Below are 20,161 nucleotides of genomic sequence, written 5' to 3'. Positions count from 1 at the left end.
TAGACAAATTCAGAAAAATGCAGGTTTATTTATATCAATTAAAATCAACAAATGAAAGAATATTAGCATATCGAGCAAAATGCAAATATGTTCATCACACTTCTACAAAAAAATACTTCAATTCCAGTTGCCTTCAAAGGGAGATGAACATTTCTAGAAGAGAAATCTCATTTATTTTATTTATTCAGATGTTATCAGGGATATAATCACATGCATTAAATGATATTAATGCCTGACACATAGTTTTGGCAGTTAAATAATAGACTGAAAAAAGTTTCATGGAGATAATCATGGAGTAGGATTATGTCTTATTTGAAATATTTTTATTATTTGTTTTAGAATTTTTCAAATGCATAGCGTAATTTTAAATGACTACCTATTATGGGTGACATTGAGCAAGATGCATTGTACTCATAAATTGCTTTATTGAATGACAACTCCTTTGTACAGCTACTTAAAGATAACAAAATGTATATTTATAAAAGATTACCTGTAGAGAAAATATGTGCCATCAAGTATATTCCTAGGTATAAATCTTAGGAAGCTGGAAACAACATAGCTTATCAGCCTTGCATATTCATGTTTTTGAGCCTTCTAGGCACTGATTGTTGTTAATTAAATTTCTGTTTCCAGTCTGCTACGTTTTCCCATCTTCTCAAGCTGCCCATCTTCTCAAGCTCTGTATAGTAACATGAGCCTTTTCAGAGGATGATCTGAGAAAATATGAGTCATCAAAAATATCCACCAACCTTCTGCCTTGTATGGCTTCCACCTGTATTTTTAGGCATTCATATTGTCTTCCCTCCCTTCAAGGTGTGTGAATCTACCATTACCCAGACAATATTCTTATTCAATTATATCCCCACTCTCTCTTCCCTTCCTTCTTTCCTACCCCCTTTTTTTGCCCTCCCCCCCCTTCTAGCTCCTTTCTAAAAAAATCTTCAGTTAGCAAAGCCCTGGCTCCATGTCCACCTCTAACTGTGCTTGTCTCTCCCTCTGGGAAAATGCCCTTAGTGTTCCTCCTCATTCATTCCTCAGTGGTTTCTCTGTAGGGCGTGGCTGGAAGTGCTTTCACAGTGTTCCTCAGGACAGCTAACTTACCAGACCTGATGGGCACTGGATTCAGGCACTGAACCTCCTCTCTGAACTCTGTGGGGCCCCATATTAGACACACAATAAATATTAGTTAAATGAATGGCATATTCCACTTATATTGTATTTCTTTCTTCCCTTCCCTTCTTCCTCCTTTCCTTCCTCCCTCCCTCCTCCCTCCCTCCCTCCTCCCTCCCTCCCTCCATCCTTCCCTCCCTCCATCCTTCCCTCCCTCCCTCCCATCTTCCCTCCCTCCCTCCCTCCCATCTTCCCTCCCTCCCTCCCTCCCATCTTCCCTCCCTCCCTCCCTTCATTTCTTTTTCCTTTCTTGTTGCTCATGGAGCTTGAATTCAGGGCCTGGACCCTGTCCTTGAGTTCTTTTAGCCATAGTGACACTTCTGCTTTTTTAGTAATAGTTCTGGCTACCTTTGACCCATGATCCTCAGATCGTGGTTCAATAATATATTATATATAAAACAATAATATATTGTTGAATATATTATATAGTATTGTTATTGTAGAAGTTATGTACAAAGGCGTTAAGTTACATAAGTCAGGTAATGAGTACATTTCTTTTTGAATGGTGCTACCCTTCCCTTGCTCTCTCCCAGTTTTCCCTCCTAACCCACTCAGAAGCAGTATAGTTCATTTTCAATGTAATGTCTGGTCAGTACCACTGCTGCATTTGTTCACTCTTTGCCTCACAATTTCTGTGCTCCTCGTTACCTTCAAACAAGTAAACCTATAAACAAAACAAAAGGTACAGAAAAAAGAAACAGCAACAAAAGAAAAAACAAAAGCAAATGTCTTATTTCCATTTTTTTTGGAGTTCATTTTGATAAATAGTGTTTTATATGATCACATGTACATAGCTATTGAGCCTTTGTGATCTTCTCCTGAGAATACTCTCCTTTGGTCTCACTATGTGAATGACATTTTTTAAATGGATGAATGATAAAATACTTTTCTAGCAAATTCCTCAGTGTGACTTTACTCTTTCCATCATGTTAAAAAAAACAAAAACCTCTGTGAGCTTTGTTTTTTAAATCTACCATCATTATCCATAAATGGGACAAAAACCTTTTTACACTTTCATTTTGTTTCATCCCTGTTTACTTTCTATTGCTAAGCATCAGGAAGCAAATTTTTTTTTCCTGTGATGCTAAAATTTCTTCCAGATCACATGCAGAAGTAATACCCTTTCATTTTTCTTGAGGTCCATCCTAAGTAACCAAATGTAGACTTTTAAATATATATGCACAACCCCTTCATCTGGGCTCTACCTGACTTTGTGCTATTCAGATAACATGTATCTTCAATAGTTGGCTTTAGTTATGGACTGTGTTTATTTTTCTTCTAAAGCTTTGAGTAGAATTAGATGTATGTACTTTCTTTGTAATACAGGGTTATAGAAGACTTGAGTTTGTAATACTCCGATTCATTAGCAATGAAGTGTGACTGAATTTCTAAGCATTTATACATTTCACAATTAATAAAAGTTTAATTTATTGTGCTCTGTATGAGGATGTAAGTATGCTACTTAAAATTTTAGCTTTTATGAAGTGCTTCAGGTTTTATGTATATTTGTCTTTTATCTTTCCTAAAGATGTGCAGCTGAATGGATGCAAGAAACAGAAACATTTTTCTTTCTCTTTGAGGTCTGGTCAATATTTGTGTACATCATAATAAATCTTTTCCAGATTGAACGGATTGTTAGTGGTATTTCAAGGGATAGGAAGCAATATTTCTGCAGCTAAAAACCCATGTAGACCAGCGGTGTAAGAAGTTGTATAAGAGAATGAATTTCAAAGAAATGTAGCTTTTAAGGAAAATAGACTTAGTGTCTTACATTGCCTTTTAAAACAATTTTTTTAATCAGCTCTATACAACCTAAACTAAATTTAGCTTTTAAACTCTTGGACAAAAGTTTACACAAATTCACAGATTCTTGTCATATGAATGTAGTGCCATATATGTGTATATATATATATATATATTTTTTTTTTTCTTCTACAAAGCTTAGCACACAGGCTTGAGGAAAAGGCTTTTTGAAGCTCTACAGGCCTTTCCAGTCACATTTGGGTTCTTCATCACTGTGTCTGTGCAGTGTCTTGCTGATGTGGTTTTTGAAAAATTAATTTCCCTTCCTGTTTCAACCAAAGAGTTTTTATTTAAACATTTCAGTAAAGTAATACCCATTTATTGCTTGTGGGTAGAGAGCATCTTTATGCATTGGTTATGCTATAATTTGCTGTGTGGTGGTTTATGGAATTGTTCTCTAATAAAAGCTGTAAACTTTAACTTGCCACTCCAAGTTGTAGATTAATAGCATCCTTTGCTTTTGTTTTCCTCTGTCCTTTTATTATACCTTAGTAGAGAACTGGGTATACTAAGAAATGGTTTAGGGTTTTCATCATTTCAGTTTCACTTACTGAGTATGGTAGAGTCAGTTTAAAGTTCTGGTTACCACGAATGAGGCTGTGGTATTAAACATGGATTTGACATTCATCCTCTGTTGGCCCGTGAAATCTCCCCAGAATGAGTGAAAGCTTTGCCTTAGATTCTCACTTCTAATTCAGAAGCAAAGATGATACAAAGGAAGTTCACAAGAAGCAGAGTTTATGATGCCCACTTGGGCGCCTGGGAGATGTTTTGTTCTAGACTAAGAACTTAACTGGACTCCATTGTTTGCAGTGAGATTCTGACACATTGTAAATAATGAATTTGTTTCATTTTATATTTTCTTTTGTGAGAGGTATATGTTCCATGTCCATATGTACTATAGCAGGAAGTTAGGCAGCTTGTCTGAGATCACATAGCCAGTTAAGTATAGAGCTGGAATCGGCACCCAGGGTCTGTCTGGTTCAATGGCTTGTTTTTACTGATTCACATTTTGCTGCATGTAAAATACTGTGCTCAATGTGGGCATCCTTTGTAAAGCGAGCTACGAGACTTCATATGGAAGAAGGTGGGCATGTTTGTCCTCAGAACATTGGGACTCTTGTTCATTCCTGCTGCTATCTTAAGGTTTTACATTGACTTGATAATTTTATAGGTAAATATTTACACCTTTAAAGATTGTTAATATTGTGTTAATGTCATGTCTCTTCATGGATTTCTCTAAATCTTTACTAAGAAAGACAAAAAACTATATCCTATCCTACTTCATACTTCATGCATTTTTTCTTTTGGAAAGAACCTACTAATTTTAACTCTGAAACTTTGTTCAGATGTCCTTGACTCTAGAGTTTAATAATGAATCATTATATATATGTATGTAGATATGTGTGCATATGTATATATGTACGCATGCACACACATATATGACAGTAAGATTTTTGGCTTTCTATCTTACAAATTAATTCAAAGTAAACATCTAAGAAGAGATGATAGTTTTAGTAAGGATCATAATGTATCAGTATTCATATAATTTTATTTTTTATAATTTTTTAATAATCAAAAAAATTTAAATGTTATTTGCTCCCTAGCTGCTTTGAATGTGGGTGCATTGCTGGCATACTTTAAGGACATCCACAGTTTTTATGCATTGCTGAAATACCCCAAGGGCTGATTCTAGGAGGCAGGAAAAAAAATTAACTTGCAAGAGGAAAACAAATGTATGCTTACTCATGTTTGTAACACTTTTCTGTAATTTACCTCAATTTCTGAGCCTGTCCTCTGGTACCTTTTATTCAGGTTGGGAAATAGGTTTTAAGTACTCTTGATTCAAGTAATTTGTTTAATTGTCTAATGCTATCTGTATAATGATTTTAAGCTGTGGTTCTCTGTGACTGAGTGCCCAGGACCTGGGTAATTGACCATCCTGGTGGTGAGGTCTGCTTTCTCTTACTGGCTGTGGCAGCCTGTGTGACCTAACAGGAACACCTCTCTCTCTCTCCTCTCTCTCTCTCTCTCCTCTCTCTCTCTCTCTCACTCTCTCTCTCTCTCTCTCTCTCTCTCTCTCTCTTTCTCTCTCTCTCTCTCTCCTCTCTTTCTCTATCTCTCTGTCTCTCAACTCTGGTCATTTTAAAGTTAAAGTTTTAAAATATGCTTTGGGATTTCATACGTATGATCATTTAACTAAAATGAACATATATGTATGGACACTCATGTTTACACATTCATTTCAGATACTATCTAAAAATGTGAAAAAAACAGTCTTTTTGGAGGTTATCTTTTAAATATGAGAGCAATAGAGTTCATAAACAGCATGAAGTGATGGAGTCTGCTTGTTAATGCTATATGAGTTGTTTCTTTTATTAATAATTTTCAATGCTTAGCCTATCCACATGTGAACATTCATCAGTAAAAGATCGTCAGTTGCCCCACAGAACTCTACTTGCTTACATAATGCTTCTGGTGAGCATGAGCCTGAACCTCAGATGTGAAGGCTGTCAGAGGCAGTCTGCTTCCAAGAAGTGTGGAGAGGAGGAATCTGAATTTGATGAGGTTTAAAGCTGGTGTAAGTCCATTCAGGGATTGAAAGGTTTCCTAGGACATATCTTCTATGAGAAAACCCAGAGATTAGATACCCTAGGTCACTTTAACAGGTGCTTGGACTACACACAAGGATAGATAGATGTATTAATTGAAATAGGATAGATTCAAGGGAGAACTCAAATAATGTAAATTATTAGAAGGGCAAAAATCAAAGTTCAGCAAAATAGAACACCAGGTAGGGGTGGGTGGGGTCAAGGGGAATGGGGTAGACAAATGAAGAGGAGAAGAGGGGGAGAATGCAGTCAATAATCCAAAATTAAGAAGAGTGAGAGAAGGGGTAGGTAGAGGTGAAATGGATAAGAATGTTGAGAGGGGTGATATTGATCAAAATGTTATATTCATAACCTGCTTTGTTAAATGGCAATTTCTTTGCACAACTATTTCAAGGTTATAATAACAAAAATAACCAACAATTTCACCTTAGTTTTGATTTCTTGTTCACTTTTGAGCAGTCTAGTAACAGGCTAGCCTGACTTCTTTCTCTTGCTTCTCTGGTGAGTCTCGTCAGAGCTTCAGAAATTCTCCCTTAGGTCCTGACCACGTAGCTCAGTGAACTCTTTCTATTCTAGTTGCATCTGGGTTGTTATTTTTTCTCATTCACCTGCTAGAGATTTACTTCTTCCTTACCAAATAACTTTTTGTGGATTGAGTCTTTTCCATACTGTTTTTCCTAAATCTTATTCTTATTTCAAGGTATGAAATCTCTCCTTGTAACTTACTAGTGTTACTGCTACTTTATCGATCTGAAAATTGTGGAGAAAAAAAGACGTAACATAAAGTTTGCCATGTTAGCTATTTCAAGTGTGTACGTCATAATACCTCATTTTGTTCATCTCGCCATCCTCTGTGGACATTGCTATTGCTTATGCTGCTTGCTATTTTTGAATAGCATACTCAGACAGAGTATGTAGATAGACACCTATTGGAGATTCTGTTATCAATTCTTGGACATCGTTCTCTGAAATCTGAGATAAACACTCAGAAGTGAGATTGGATCATATGTTAGTTACATTTAAAAAATATTTTGAAGACCACAATTATGTCTGCATCATTTTACATTTCTACCAACAGTGCACTAGGGTTTTTACTTTGTCTAGATCTTCTCTGACACTTATGTTTTGTTTTCTCTCCCTTCTTCCCTCCCTCTGGCTTTTTTCCCTCCCTCTTTTCTAGTCAAAATAGACTTTTCTGCCTTCTTTTTTGAGGGGAAAGGTGAGGTTAAAAAAATCATAGTCTCCTCTGATTCAGATATTTGTGTTTGGTTCTATGGCTTTTAGAAATAAAATATACTGTTTATGCTTTCTGAGAATTGTGACATGATAGGAGATAATGAAATAGACAATATATTGCTTTTTATAACCTATAAAAGGTTCTAGGATCTACTCAGATCAAACTTCCTGCCATTTAGTGAGCATTCAGTGTTTATTCAAAGAACAAATTTTGATGTAAAACAGACCTTGACAAGTTTCATACCCTATTAATCATACTATTATTAATCATTTGTCAGGTCATTATTGAGTGTCAGGTCTTTTAAAAATACCATGTATATTTACAGATGAGAGAATTAAGTCAGTAATTCCTATAAGGTGAGGAAGAGATGGATTTAATAATTCATTGATTCCTAATTAATGATCAGATATTTATTGTATATTAAGACGTTGAGTGACTCCTTTCATGTAGGCATTCCAGGCTAGATTTGCCTATTTTAAGGAAGCAGTTCTTGTACAGTGGTATGATTAGGTTGTTTGTATCATTTATTACTCATACATTTTGAATGTTATTAAGCTTGCAGTATTAATTATAACACAAGATGAACAACCAACAAATCTTACAGTAATATTTTTTGTTTTCTGTTTTTAGTTTTTTTTTTTCTGGACTGGGGCTTAATAAGCTCTGGCCCTGGCTGTTGTCCCTGAACTTCTTCTGCTCAAGGCTAGCACTCTACCATTGAGACACAGTGCCACTTCCAGCTTTTTGGAGTAGTTTATTGTAGATAAAAGACTCAAGGAGTTTCCTGCCTGGGCTGGCTTTGAACCATGATCTTCAGATTTCAGCCTCCTGAGTAGCTATAATTACTGGTGTGAACCACTGGTGCCCAGCCTAGGTCATTTTGATCTACATAGAAAATACATTTTAATTTGCTTTGGCCATATGGGAGTTTTCTTTGTTTTAACATGTTAGTCATATTACCTTTGTTCAAGACAGATACTAAATTTTTACTAGCTTAATCTGATAGCAGTGAAGTGTTATAATAGTCTTATTTTTAACCTTATTGCCGTACGGTTTTTGTGTTTCTCCTTTGTCTTCTGTTTCTTGTTTTAGAAGACACAGAAAACTATAAAGAACAAGCAAATGCAGAAAAATATGTCATACCTAATGAATCTAATATCTAGTTAACATGGTTGTGGCTTATATGTTTTTCTGGAATTAGGTATATAAATACTATCAAAGGGAAGTCTGATATTGATTTATATGTGTATATATCTTTAGGTGTATATATACATATGTTTGTTTTCCTTCCTATTTTCTAGTAAACAAATCTGGGTTAGAAAAACATTATTGATAAAAATATAATTGTGTATTTACCCCAATGCTGTGGCTACCCCTTTTTTTAAGTAAGGTTCTTGTATTAAGTAACCTCCTCTAATTGTGATTCTACTTCACTATGGTATTTGCTTCCTTTTTGGAAGCTGTCAGAAAACTTGCTATGGTCTGTTCTATGATATTACATCATGTATATTCTCTTATATAAAGGAGAACTCAAAAGTTCTCCAAAAAAAGTGCTAAACTATGTTTATATTTTCTTTTTTTTGTTGTTTTTGTTTTTTATATTTTCAATTCCATTGTGTATATCATTGCTTCTACATTTAAACTAGTAAACTATACCTTAAACTTAACCAATAGATTAAGCAAATAGCAACTGAAATTTTTCTTTTTGTTGACAGGGTGGAGTTCAAATTAATCTTTCTTAGATGTGAAAGATCATTTCGTGCCTGGGTGATAAAGGTAAGGTCATAGTAATTATTAAAGTGTTCTGGGTGTTTGGAAGACATTATTATTAGTTTTTGACATCTTGCCTTTATGGTGTTCTGAAATCAACAGAAAGAAGTAAGTTTTTATGCAGTGAATGGAATGTGTAATTTTCTTTATCACTAAAAATACTCAAGATAAGGATACTGGTGTAAATCAACAAGACAAAGTGGATGTGGCTTTGTTATATAATGAGCCAGTAACTTGTGCCTTTCATTTGCAATGTTGGCTTACATACTTAGTCTGTTCTCAAACATTTACACATTTGGTAATGACCTTTTCCCAAATATTGATGTTATCATTATGGTAACTATTTTTCAGGCAAATACAGACTAGATTACAACAGGTTGTTTTCACGCAAGCCCAATCAATCACTATTTTCTTGCTGATAGTTCCAGTTAGCTTTGCTGATGTTAGAAGGAAAATGTGCAGTGGGTGGTATGGATCTCAGAGGCCCACTTTGAGAAAGTTTGCTTGTACTTTGACAACTATTCACTAGGACTCTGTTCTCAGAATTTTCCCCCTGTGGTGTGGCTATTTTTTTTATAGTGTGCTACAGGGTCATTTTCACACTTGATCCACATTATGATTCTTTGTAAAAGCTCCCAGGTGAGCAGTCATTGTAACACTTTCATAATTTTCTTGAAAATAGATTCTTCTGTAAATATGGTCCAGACTTTTGTTTTTTTGTAAAACCAAAGGTTACCCATTTTGGCAACTACCTGAATCCTAGCCCACATAAAGAGAGAACATAAGATGGCTCTATAAGATTTCAAGCCTAAACATATCACGGTTTCAATCAACTGTAGCTACGACATGGAGCACAGAAAAGAAACAGTGAATATAAATTAGTGGCGAAGAGTTGGCTGTCAGAGAATTTCTGTCAGTGGAGAGAGGGTGCTTGGTTTATTTTTGGTAATTAGGTCATTTAAAATCTTAATGCATCCCAGAAAGGGAATAAACATTTTTCAATAGGTGCCTCACTGTTATTAAACAAGTTCATTTTCAATGCAATGAAATTAAGCAAGGATGGTGGTCATGAGAGTTGATTCATGCTTGTGAATGACTTTATGATTTTGAGGGATATATTTTATTTTCCTTGAATGTTTTTCAATAACAAAAGAGCAAGCATATTAGGAATAAAAGTTGTACTTATCATTAAGGACTTTGAATTTAATTTACTCCAGTGAACTCTATTAAAAAATTTTAAACTTTACATCATTATAAATATACTCAATAAGATTTTAACAGGGAGATTTTTTCATAGTTATGAAATATTTTATTACTTAAAGATGACTATGTTAAAAGTTATTGGTGTAACCTTTAAGTAAAAATGCAATTTAGAAGTATTAATATTACACCTTTTGGTGCTGTGAGTACAATCTAAATTTCGTTTTCCTAGGTGAAGTGTTTTGAATTCAAACTTACCTTTTAAGTACTATAATATGAATTGATATATAATAATAATTGTGCTTCCTCATGGGTTTACTCATGATGTTTACAGTTTATGTATACCAGGTGTAGTGATCAGATCTGAATAATTAGCAAATTTATTAGTTCTTTATGTTAGTAACATTGAAATTGGTAAATATTAACACAAAAACATTTTAGTTAGGCCATTTCACTGTTCCATTGTACATACAAGCCCACATTGACTTAGATGATAGTACCTCAACAGTATACATATTAAATATACAATTAAATAATAACTTTCCAAGATGGCATTATGGGAGGTGTTATGGTTCATAGGTCATTGGGAGAGTGTCCCTAAGAAGGATTGTAGGTTCTTTCTCTCTCTCTTTACTTCCTAACTCAGAAGGTAAGTGGTTTCTTCCACCACACATGCTCGCCTCAGCAGCCCTGAGCCATGGGGCTACCCAACATTTGACTGAAGCTTCTAGAATGGTGAGGCAAAACATACCTTTTCTCCTTATAAAATAGTTTTCTTCAGAATCTTACTACAGTAATATGTAGTTGACTAACATGCTTCACTCTCCGAATCATGGATTTTTATTTAGGTGAGAAATGGTGAGGAGCTGTAGGGCTTGATCTGGCTGCCATCTCTTTGCAAAGGTTAGCATTCGGCCAACCATTTTTGCATCTTACTTTCTGTTTATAATGGTTATCATTGGCTGTCAACCTGACTATTGGGAGATGCCCAGGGGATTAATGGAGCACACTGTCTATGTCTGTGAAACTGTGAGAAGACTGATATGTGGGAGAGCCAGGCAGTGGGAAAGTCCAGTCCTGAATGTGGGCAGCCCCATATAATAGAAAGGGTGCCTTGGTGGAATGGAAGTGAAGAAAGAGAAAGCCAACCAATGGGAATGGAAGTGGAGAAAGAGAAAGCCAACCAATAGGAATAGAGAAAGAGAAAGCCAACCAATGGGAATGGAAGAGGAGAAAGAGAAAGCCAACCAATGGGAATGGAGAAAAAGAAAGCCAACCAATGGGAATGGAAGTGGAGAAAGAGAAAGCCCACCAATGGGAATGGAGAAAAAGAAAGCTAACCAATGGGAATGGAGAAAGAGAAAGACAACCAATGGGAATGGAAGAGAAGAAAGAGAAAGCCCATCAATGGGAATGGAGAAAAAGAAAGCCAACCAATGGGAATGGAGAAAGAGAAAGACAACCAATGAGAATGGAAGAGGGGAAAGAAAGACAACCAATGCTTACAAGTTTTACCCTTCCTGAGTGAGTGTGTCTGTTGCTGTGGCCATCTTCCATGGGTGCCAGACTTCAGCTTCTTGGACCTTTCAACACAGACTCACACTGTCACCCTCTTTGGGTGTGTCCAGGTGTTCAGACTGGCACTGCCCCAGTATCATTGGTTCCCATATTCTGAGGCATCAAACTTCATGGGCTTCTCCATCTCTCCAGCGTGCAGCCAGCCATTGTTGGACTACCTGGCCTGCAGTTATGTTAGCCCATCTAATGATCCCTTTTTGGTAATTATATTCTGTTGATCCTGTTCCTGAGAACCTGTGACATAGTTGTTGACAGGATCATCGTTCAATTCTAAAAGAAACAAAGGCCTTAACCAAATGTGATGAGGTTAGAGAACCAGTCGGATGGCTTGGCTTCAGGACTGGGGATTCCTTAGTCGATGAGTTGGAATAAATTTTAAAAGTATGGAAAATCGCTATGCACACAGCCCAGCAGAGGTAAAGGGTGACTATGGGATTTTTTCCCTAGGGATACAATTTAGCACTAAAATAAAGTAGACGATAAATCTAGGTTTCTCCTCACCCATTCCCTCCATATATAAGGCTGTTAGCAGTCTGACATTGAGAAGAGAAAAACAGGTGCGACTCACCTTGTAAGTTAAAATATAGCTACATTTGTTAAATTAGAAGAAAGATTAAGGAATGTGAGCACAACTACCTAGGTTTTTCAGAGATACTAGCTACCAAATGCATTAAATTTGAATTTCACTGAATATGATATCAATGAATATGATAGTTAACAGAACAACTAAAATGGTACTTTAGAAATTTGGCAGCAGAAGGTAAAAACTGCCTCTTTATGTCAGAATTTATTTGATTAGTACTTGTGCTATGTCGAGTCTAAGAGAAGTGAACATAACAATAATTATATAAAGTAGCAAAACAGTCACATTTATCTATACTTTTATTTTTTTGGATTTGTGAAAAACTATAAGGTACTGTTGAAATGCATGTATGTATATTTCTCATTTACTTTAGTAAACAGAATTTTCCTATCAGGAATGACCTGCCTTTAAAGTGAAATTGTGTAGGTATTTGGGTCTCATTGAACAGCTGGCAGAATGTCAGACTACTCCTAACTCATGTTTGCTCTGTAAATTCAAGGCATAACAACCAATTTTTGCCTTCAAAACAAAGAATTAAGATAATTCTTTAACAAATATAGAGACAGAAAATCTTTCTGCCTTTCAAAGGCTTGTGGGTAGAAAGAGCTACAACACAAGCATTTGGCAATGAGAAGACCTAGATTCAAGTCCAGGCTTGGGCAGGTATTTTGACCCTTCTGGCCTCTTTTTATTTCAGGGGTGGAAAAAAGATAATTGGTTTTGTTTTTCTTTTACCTTGAATGATGACTGAGATGGCTTCCAGCTCTAAAAATAATCTGTGTAAATAAATCTCAGGCTGAGATTTACTGGAGGAGTTTCCAAGTGAAAAGAAAGCTGTGGATACACAATTTGGAAGTAGTATGAAAAACTAGTATATTGGCTTGTATGAAAAGAAGCTGTCATGTTGCTGGTACTGATGATATTTTTTTCCCCAGTGAAGTTTTGGGGAGGGTGAGATCTTTTCATAGATTTCAACTTAAAAAATATTTTTTTTTACATCTCCTTCAACACAGCGAAATTGTCTTAACAGCATACAAGGGAAACATAATAGTTTTTAAAATGTATTTTCTATGCCAACATGTAAGGACTATTCTTTCACCAGACATATTTTATGTTTTCTTGGGAAAAAGACATAGATATGTCTTACCTTATCATTATTTTCCCCATCGGAGTTTAACTTTTGGGTGGGCAAGATTAGAAAGATGCCTTATATAGTTAGCTGTTAAATTGCCATTTTTTGCCTTTTTACTTTCATTGTCACAGTTGTTTTCTTCTTGTCACACATCATGTTGGCATAGCATATATTGTATTATTTTATCTTCTTGACAACTCCTCAAGGAAAGAAACATTTTAGAGTCTCCTTTTTATAGATAAGGAAAATGGGAATCACGGACTCTTATTCGCCTCATCCAGGATAAACCAAATAGACTTGGTAGGGTGTAGATTTGAATGTAGGTCAGTCCATCTGACTCACAGTCAGAAGATGTAATGTGTGTGGCTTTCATACAGGGATCTTCAGACCTCTAAGATCATGAGGAAGAAGCAAATTGCATTTCAGAGAGCAGATGTTATGATTATGAATGTAGGTGTACACAGTTTGGAGCATTATCTTTGCTGTGATTTGGTTGGCAGTGCAGAGTAAACAGAAAATAAGCCTTCATGCATATGTAGGGTAAGAACTCCTCCCCCCCTTTTCAGGCAGAATTATGAGAAATTTAGACCATAAATATAGATCTGAGCATCTGTAACTTCAAACCACTCAGAGTAGTCTTCAGTACTCTAAAACATCTGGAATTAATGGGATTTTTTTTTTTTTTTCTGAGCTAAGCTTATCTTAGTCCTGCAATGGCTCTGTCTCACTTCCACTTTCCAGATAACGAAACTTGGGAAGTTCTGAGTAGCCAAATCAACACCAAGTAGAGAAGAGAGGTAGGTTGGTGGGATGCCAAAGCTCTCTGCATCCCCTCTGGTTTTGTTCTGGTTTCTCTCACCGAAGGAGATCGTCGACACAACTCAGCGGCCTCCTTCTTGCTCTGAGCAGAGGAAAGGCTCATTAATCCAGGGCTCTTCACTTTTTTCATCGCCTCTGCTGTCAGCGGAGAACTTCCCCCCCCCACTCACAATCACCACAATATGCCACAGCCTTCGTGTTCCCAAACTAGAAACCTGAGAAGGGGCCACCTTCTTCCTGTGTGAGCAGCAGATGGTTACTGTTTAGATCAGGGTAAACGCAGCCTCTCATTTGTTGCAGGGGCTCTGGGTGTGTGCAGGGTGGGTGGGTTTGGCAGGCTAGGTCAGGGGAATAGGCTAGTACCAAGATTGTGGAGGGGAAGAAGAAGTAAACAAGCCAAATGTCTAGCTTTCTTTTTCCTTATGTACTCTTTAATCACAGTCCATGGCAGGTTGTATTTTCTCTGCCCCCAACTCCATTCCAAATAGAGGGCAGGGGGCATGAAGGGAGAGCAAGGCGGATTGTTTAAATGTGTAGTGTGCTGGCATCAAGCAAGTGCATTTTGCTGTGGGCTAAATCTTGTGGCTTGTTTTCTGCCTTCGTGAATAGAGCCTTTCCCACTTTGCCAAGCCTCCAGTTAATGCGGTCAAGGGATTTATTATGAAATGTACTAAATCTTGGCATGGAGCTAATTGCATATAACAAGAAGCGTGCTAGAGGCTTGGACCTGTGGCGTGACACATGCAGAAAGTATTCTCTTTCCAACGCTGCTGAAAGAGGTTTTGTGTAGGGAATGTCTGCATGTCTGCACTTACTGCTAATGAGGCAAGCCCTCCAATCCAAAGTCGATTTCTCAGTTACTTGTTAAAATAAATGGAGAATTTTTTTTCTCTCTCTTTTAAAAAATTTTATGAGCAACTGGCAATTGAAGAGTGAATATTTATTTACTAATTCTCCTTCTAAAACTTCTTACTCTATCATAGAAAATATGTTCACAATAGTTTAAACTACATGACAGAATATTTCTTGTGTAATAGTACTTGAAGAATAATTCTTTTTTTACAAAAATATAAAAATATTTTAATTAATTAGGAAGAATAATTCTTATGTAATATAAATATTTAAAAAACAAATAGAAATTGAGGTATTATCTCAGGTTCCTGTAACAAAAAAAACCCTAGACTGTGTAATGTATTCAACAGATTGTGTGTGTGTATGTGTGTGCGTGTGCTGGTCCTGGGGCTTGAAGTCACAATCTGAGTTCTGTCCTTGAGCTTCTTTTGCTCAAGGCTAGTGCACTTGAGCCACAGCTTCACTTCTGGCTTTTCTGTGTGTGTAGTTTATTGGAGATAAGAGTCACGGGAACTTTTTCTGCCCAGGCTGTTTTTGAAATGTGATCTTTGGATCCCAGCCTCCTGAGTAGCTAGGATTACAGGCACGATCCACCACTACTTAGCATACAACACGAATTTATATTTTTGCACTGCTGGAAGCTGCCAAGTTCAAGATCAGGGTGGCAACATGCTTTGGCTCAGGCAAGCGCTCTCTTCCTAGCATGCTATATCCTCACAGAGTTGGGAGAGGCAAAGTTCTCTGGTATTCTTGTTCACTAATGCCAGCACAAGAGCTCTGCTCTCACAACCTGACGTAAATCTAATGGCCTTTGAGAGGTTCCATCTCCAGACACCATTCTATTAGCAGTCAGAACTTCAACATGAGTTTGAGCATGGGGCGCAATTCAGTCCCTAGCAGAAATGTTTTAAGTCTACTGTGTGCCCCTAAAATGACTTACTTTTCTTTAGCGATGTTTAAAAGTATTGATTGAAGAAGCAGTTTTATCTTTCTGCAATACAGTGGCACAATGTTGTTGCCTGAATTTTCTCCAAACTTTTTTGGGATAGTCTTCTTTATTCCTGATTGTAGCCTAATACATTTATTGTATCTATGTGGGTACTTGATACTTGATTGATTCGCTAAGTGAATCACCAAACCTCAACAGGTTTGGTGACATTTTAGCACTTTCCTAGGCTATGTACCACTTACATCTTATTACTGAACTAGGAAAGAATAAAACATGGTTTGATGAAACAGCACATCATCCATATATTATGATAAGTATATTTCTGAAGATAACATACTTGGATTATGGCAACAAAAGACTGTGAAGAAGGAGTACATATGAATATCATCTCTTGCCAGTCCAATAATTGCTCTATGCAGGGAAAGCTAACACTCTGCTGCTATACAAATGCAGTGTGTGTGGGGAAAACAGATTATTACAATGTCTTCCATCACATGATTAAAGCTGATGTTTCTCGTGCTAGTGATTTTAAAGTGGCAATAATTCTGAACTTCAAGCAAAAGAATGGTGGCTACAGATTCCAGGAGACCCAGGAACAAACAGGGGGAAGGTTGAAATGAGAAAATAGGCAGCATTGGGGAGGGAAATATAAACATAAAGTAGCAAAGAGATCATTTAATTGGATTCTACAACATTGCCAATTTATTAATATGTAGGGCTTTGCCAGATCTGTTAGGATTATCACTAACTATAAGAAATTGGCATTGATCAGGATGATTACAGACTTAATGGTTTTTCAGAGAAAGGATGGGTGGCTTGTCCATTTGTTCTTTCATTCATTCATTGAACATTGGTTCAGTGTTTGAGGAGTCATGTCAATCACTGTGACTGAAAGACTATAGTTATTGTCTTTAGGTATTTAAAATTGAATGTATTTAATATTAAATTGAGGCCCTCCTACATATAAACTAGTGTCCTGTCTTTTGGAAGTCAATATGCAAACATAGTTTAATAATTGCCACTTCAAAGAAGGTAATGTAACAGTTAAAGAAGTTCATTTGACACATAATTATTCTTAGTTATTGTTTTAATACCTTGAGGTTTGGTGCAGGGCATAAGAGGAGGTTAATATTCAAGAGGAATAGCTAACTTTCTAAACAATTGCCTAGTTCTGCAACATGGTATTTTAGAAGATTAAGTACTGGTCACCCAAAGAGGAATCTGGGAACCAACAAAATTTTCATCATTGGAGAGATGCACAACTCCAGCTCCTGCTGTATAACTATAGAATCTGATGTTAAAATTTATAAACATCTCCAATGCTTCATATGGTGGAAAAGTGAGGAGTTTTCATACAAGGTTTGACTTGCAATCATAATTACACGACATAAAATTTGTATCTGATCTCATATGTAAGGTATTTTATTTGCATCTGTATTCTTTTAACAAGCATTTTGGAACACAAGGATGTCTTAAACATCTACCAAGTATGGTACTGGGAGCCAAGCATTAAAACAAAAGAGAATCTTTAGTTATAGTTAATAGTTAAGTGCATTCATAGTCAATAGTTAAATACAAACAAATAATAGCTAAATACATAGAATTCAGTATGAAGCAATTATATCAGTATGGAAGGTAGACGTCATTCTTGAACTCCACCTTGGAGTTTTTGTTTAGGGACCAGAGGGAGAGGAACATTCCAGACACTTTTCTCAGTTCCATCCATCTGTCAGTTTTTCAGTTCTAGGTGAATTATTAGAGGGAAGCCGTTGAAAGCCTTAACAATTATTTACTGAACTCCTTAATCAGGTTTAAAAAATATTTTGGTGGCTCTGGCAATGGTGTCCTTTTCAAAGAAAGAGTGAGGATGACACACTGTGAGGTTCACCATGACAGTTTTCTGTTCTGAGCTTTGTTTTCTTCCTTGGGAAGTGAGGGGCGTATTGCAAGATTGCTGTGAAGACAACAGGAACAGAGGAACTACCACTGCAGAAGCCAGAAAATTTGAAGTGATAGTAATGACCATAAGAACAATTTATTTTTTTTCTTGATAAAATGTTTGCTAATTTAGTGGAAGGGAAATGCAGAAGTGTGCTTAAAACAGAGATCTGTCTCTATAATATATATTAATTTAAAACATGAAGGGATTAAAAAATGAAAAACAAGGAGTCATAATATCAATGAACTGGGGGAAAAAGGTGTTTTTACTTTCTCAAAGAGGAAATTATGCAAAACTTTCTGTAGTTGTCCTTGATCTTTTTTTATTTTTTATTTATTTAAAAAAATTTATTATCAAACTGATGTACAGAGAGGTTACAGTTTCATACGTTAGGCATTGGATACATTTCTTGTACTGTTTGCTACCTCCTCCCTCATTCCCCCCTCCCCCTCCCCCTTTTCCTCCCCCCTCCCCATGAGTTGTTCAGTTCATTTACACCAAACAGTTTTGCAAGTATTGCTTTTGTAGTTGTTTATCTTTTTTTACCCTATGTCTCTCGATTTTGGTATTCCCTTTCAATATCCTAGTTCTAATACCAGTATACACGGTTTCCAATATACTCAGATAAGATACAGAGATAGTGTAGGTACAACCACGGGAAGGGGATACAAGAAGATCATCAATAATAGAAGCTACAGTTACACATAGCACGTTGAAAATAGTTACAACAGTGATATAACAATAGTTTCCATAACATGGAGGTCATTTCACTTAGCATCATCTTATGTGTTCATAAGGGTATAGTTTATTGCCCCATTTGTAAGGAAATGGAAAGACTTGGAAAAAATTATACTAAGTGAAGTGATCCAGACCCAAAGAAATATGGACTCTATGGTTTCCCTCATAGGGAATAATTAGCACAGGTTTAGGCAAGTCCTTGATCTTTATTGTCACTCCCAGGACAGGTCCTCTGTAGTAATGGGCCATTGCCCTCATTGGTTTTTTTCTTTCTTTTTGTCAGCTATGGGGCTTGAGCTCAGGTCCTGGGCAGTTTTTGAGCTCTTTTGCTCAAGGATAGCACTCTAGCACTTGGAGCCACAGCTCTACTTCCAGGTTTTGAGTGGTTAATTGGAGGTAAGAGTCTCACTAGGACTTTTTATTACCTCTGGGCTGGCTTTCTACCGCAATCCTCAGATCTCATCCTCCTGAGTAGCTAGGATTAAAGGCATGAGCCACTGGTGCCCAGCTTGCAGTCATTCTTAATGAGCCTTAGCCCCAATGCCCTTTAAATAATTGAATAGAAAATTTGTGTGAAATGAGCTCTTCACCATGTTTTGTGTGTGGGCCTGCTAAGAAAAAACAAAATGCATACGGTCTTAGAGAAAATATAACTTCTCTTGCTCTTTTCATTATTTCATAAATTCAGGAACCATGTTTCGGTATCATGGTAATAAAGAATGGCTGAGTGTTTCCTCATATAAACAGAAATTGAAATTGGATTTCTCTAATCAGTGAGAAAGAAATGTTCTTTCTTCAGTGCTCAGGGACTTGATTCATTCGTTGTTTTATAGCAAAGTCTTGCATGACTTCAGGCAAAATTTCTTGGTGCCTTTCCATTCTTGTAAAATGGTGTTTCTGAGAACCACCAGTTAGAAACCAAAATGTAAATGGGAGGTATTAATCTGAAATAAGACAAGAATTGTGGAAAGAACCAACAGCCGAGTGGCAGAGTCTGAAATGGATAGCATAAGACCAGCTGAGGCACAAAATTTGACTCTTAGAGTTGAAATGTGCTACTCAAGGTAAACGATTCCCTTCTGTTGTCGTTGGCAGTTCTTGGGTACCTTGTCATGTTAATGTCATTATTAAAATTGAATTTGGAAATTGTAATGTTGCTCTCATATTTCATTTAAAAACAGTGTTCTGAAAACTCCCACCATGAAAGGAATCACATATGTCCATAAGCAGAGGACTGTTAATATTTTACTAACCCCATTACAAGAATAGTGAAATGAAATACTGTGAAAAAAAGCATACCCAATCTCCATTTTCTTTTTAACTTTTTTTTTTAACTGGGGTAAACGCTTTGCCACTGAGCCACATCACAGCCTTACATTTCCCAACTTGTTTGCAATGTGATGTGTGATGCAAGTTCTTTTCTGACCATACAACGGATACGTGTGTGTGTGTGTGTGTGTGTGTGTGTGTGTGTGTGTGTGTGTGTGTGACTCCGGGTCTCTGTGACCTTGGCAATGCTTCAGGAGCTATACTTTCACATAAATCAACTGTTCTTGAACAGTTTCTCCAATGTATTGGCACACACCAGATTTATTTTTAAACAGTAGGCATTTATATTTTATTTACCACACCTATTTTCCCTCAAGAACATAGTCATTGTGAGTGAGGGAGAGTAGGGAGGGAAGGAAGAAATTAAGAGAGGGAGGAGTAGAGAAGGAATGATAAGAATAAGAATGGAAATGGAAGAAGGGAGGGAAAGGGAGAGTGTGCGGGATAGGG

At 36.6% G+C, this 20,161-nt stretch overlaps 1 protein-coding gene across 3 annotated transcripts in view; it reads left to right on the top strand.

The window, feature by feature from the left end:
- Bmpr1b (bone morphogenetic protein receptor type 1B) overlaps positions 1–20,161 on the top strand; it is a 277,367-nt gene that overhangs the window by 66,400 nt on the left and 190,806 nt on the right. For 2 of the 3 annotated variants that reach the window (XM_048333730.1, XM_048333728.1), the window contains exon 1: positions 8,544–8,598. The gene's annotated coding sequence lies outside the window, so the exon portion shown is untranslated. Of the gene's footprint in view, positions 1–8,537; positions 8,599–20,161 lie in introns of those variants that run through there. The other variant, XM_048333724.1, reaches the window with a different exon arrangement.

Source organism: Perognathus longimembris, chromosome 24 (genome assembly GCF_023159225.1).
Source record: "Perognathus longimembris pacificus isolate PPM17 chromosome 24, ASM2315922v1, whole genome shotgun sequence".
Classification (NCBI taxonomy): domain Eukaryota; kingdom Metazoa; phylum Chordata; class Mammalia; order Rodentia; family Heteromyidae; genus Perognathus; species Perognathus longimembris.
The sequence above is the reverse complement of the archived record's forward strand: the minus strand, read 5'-3'. Positions and strand labels throughout refer to the sequence as shown.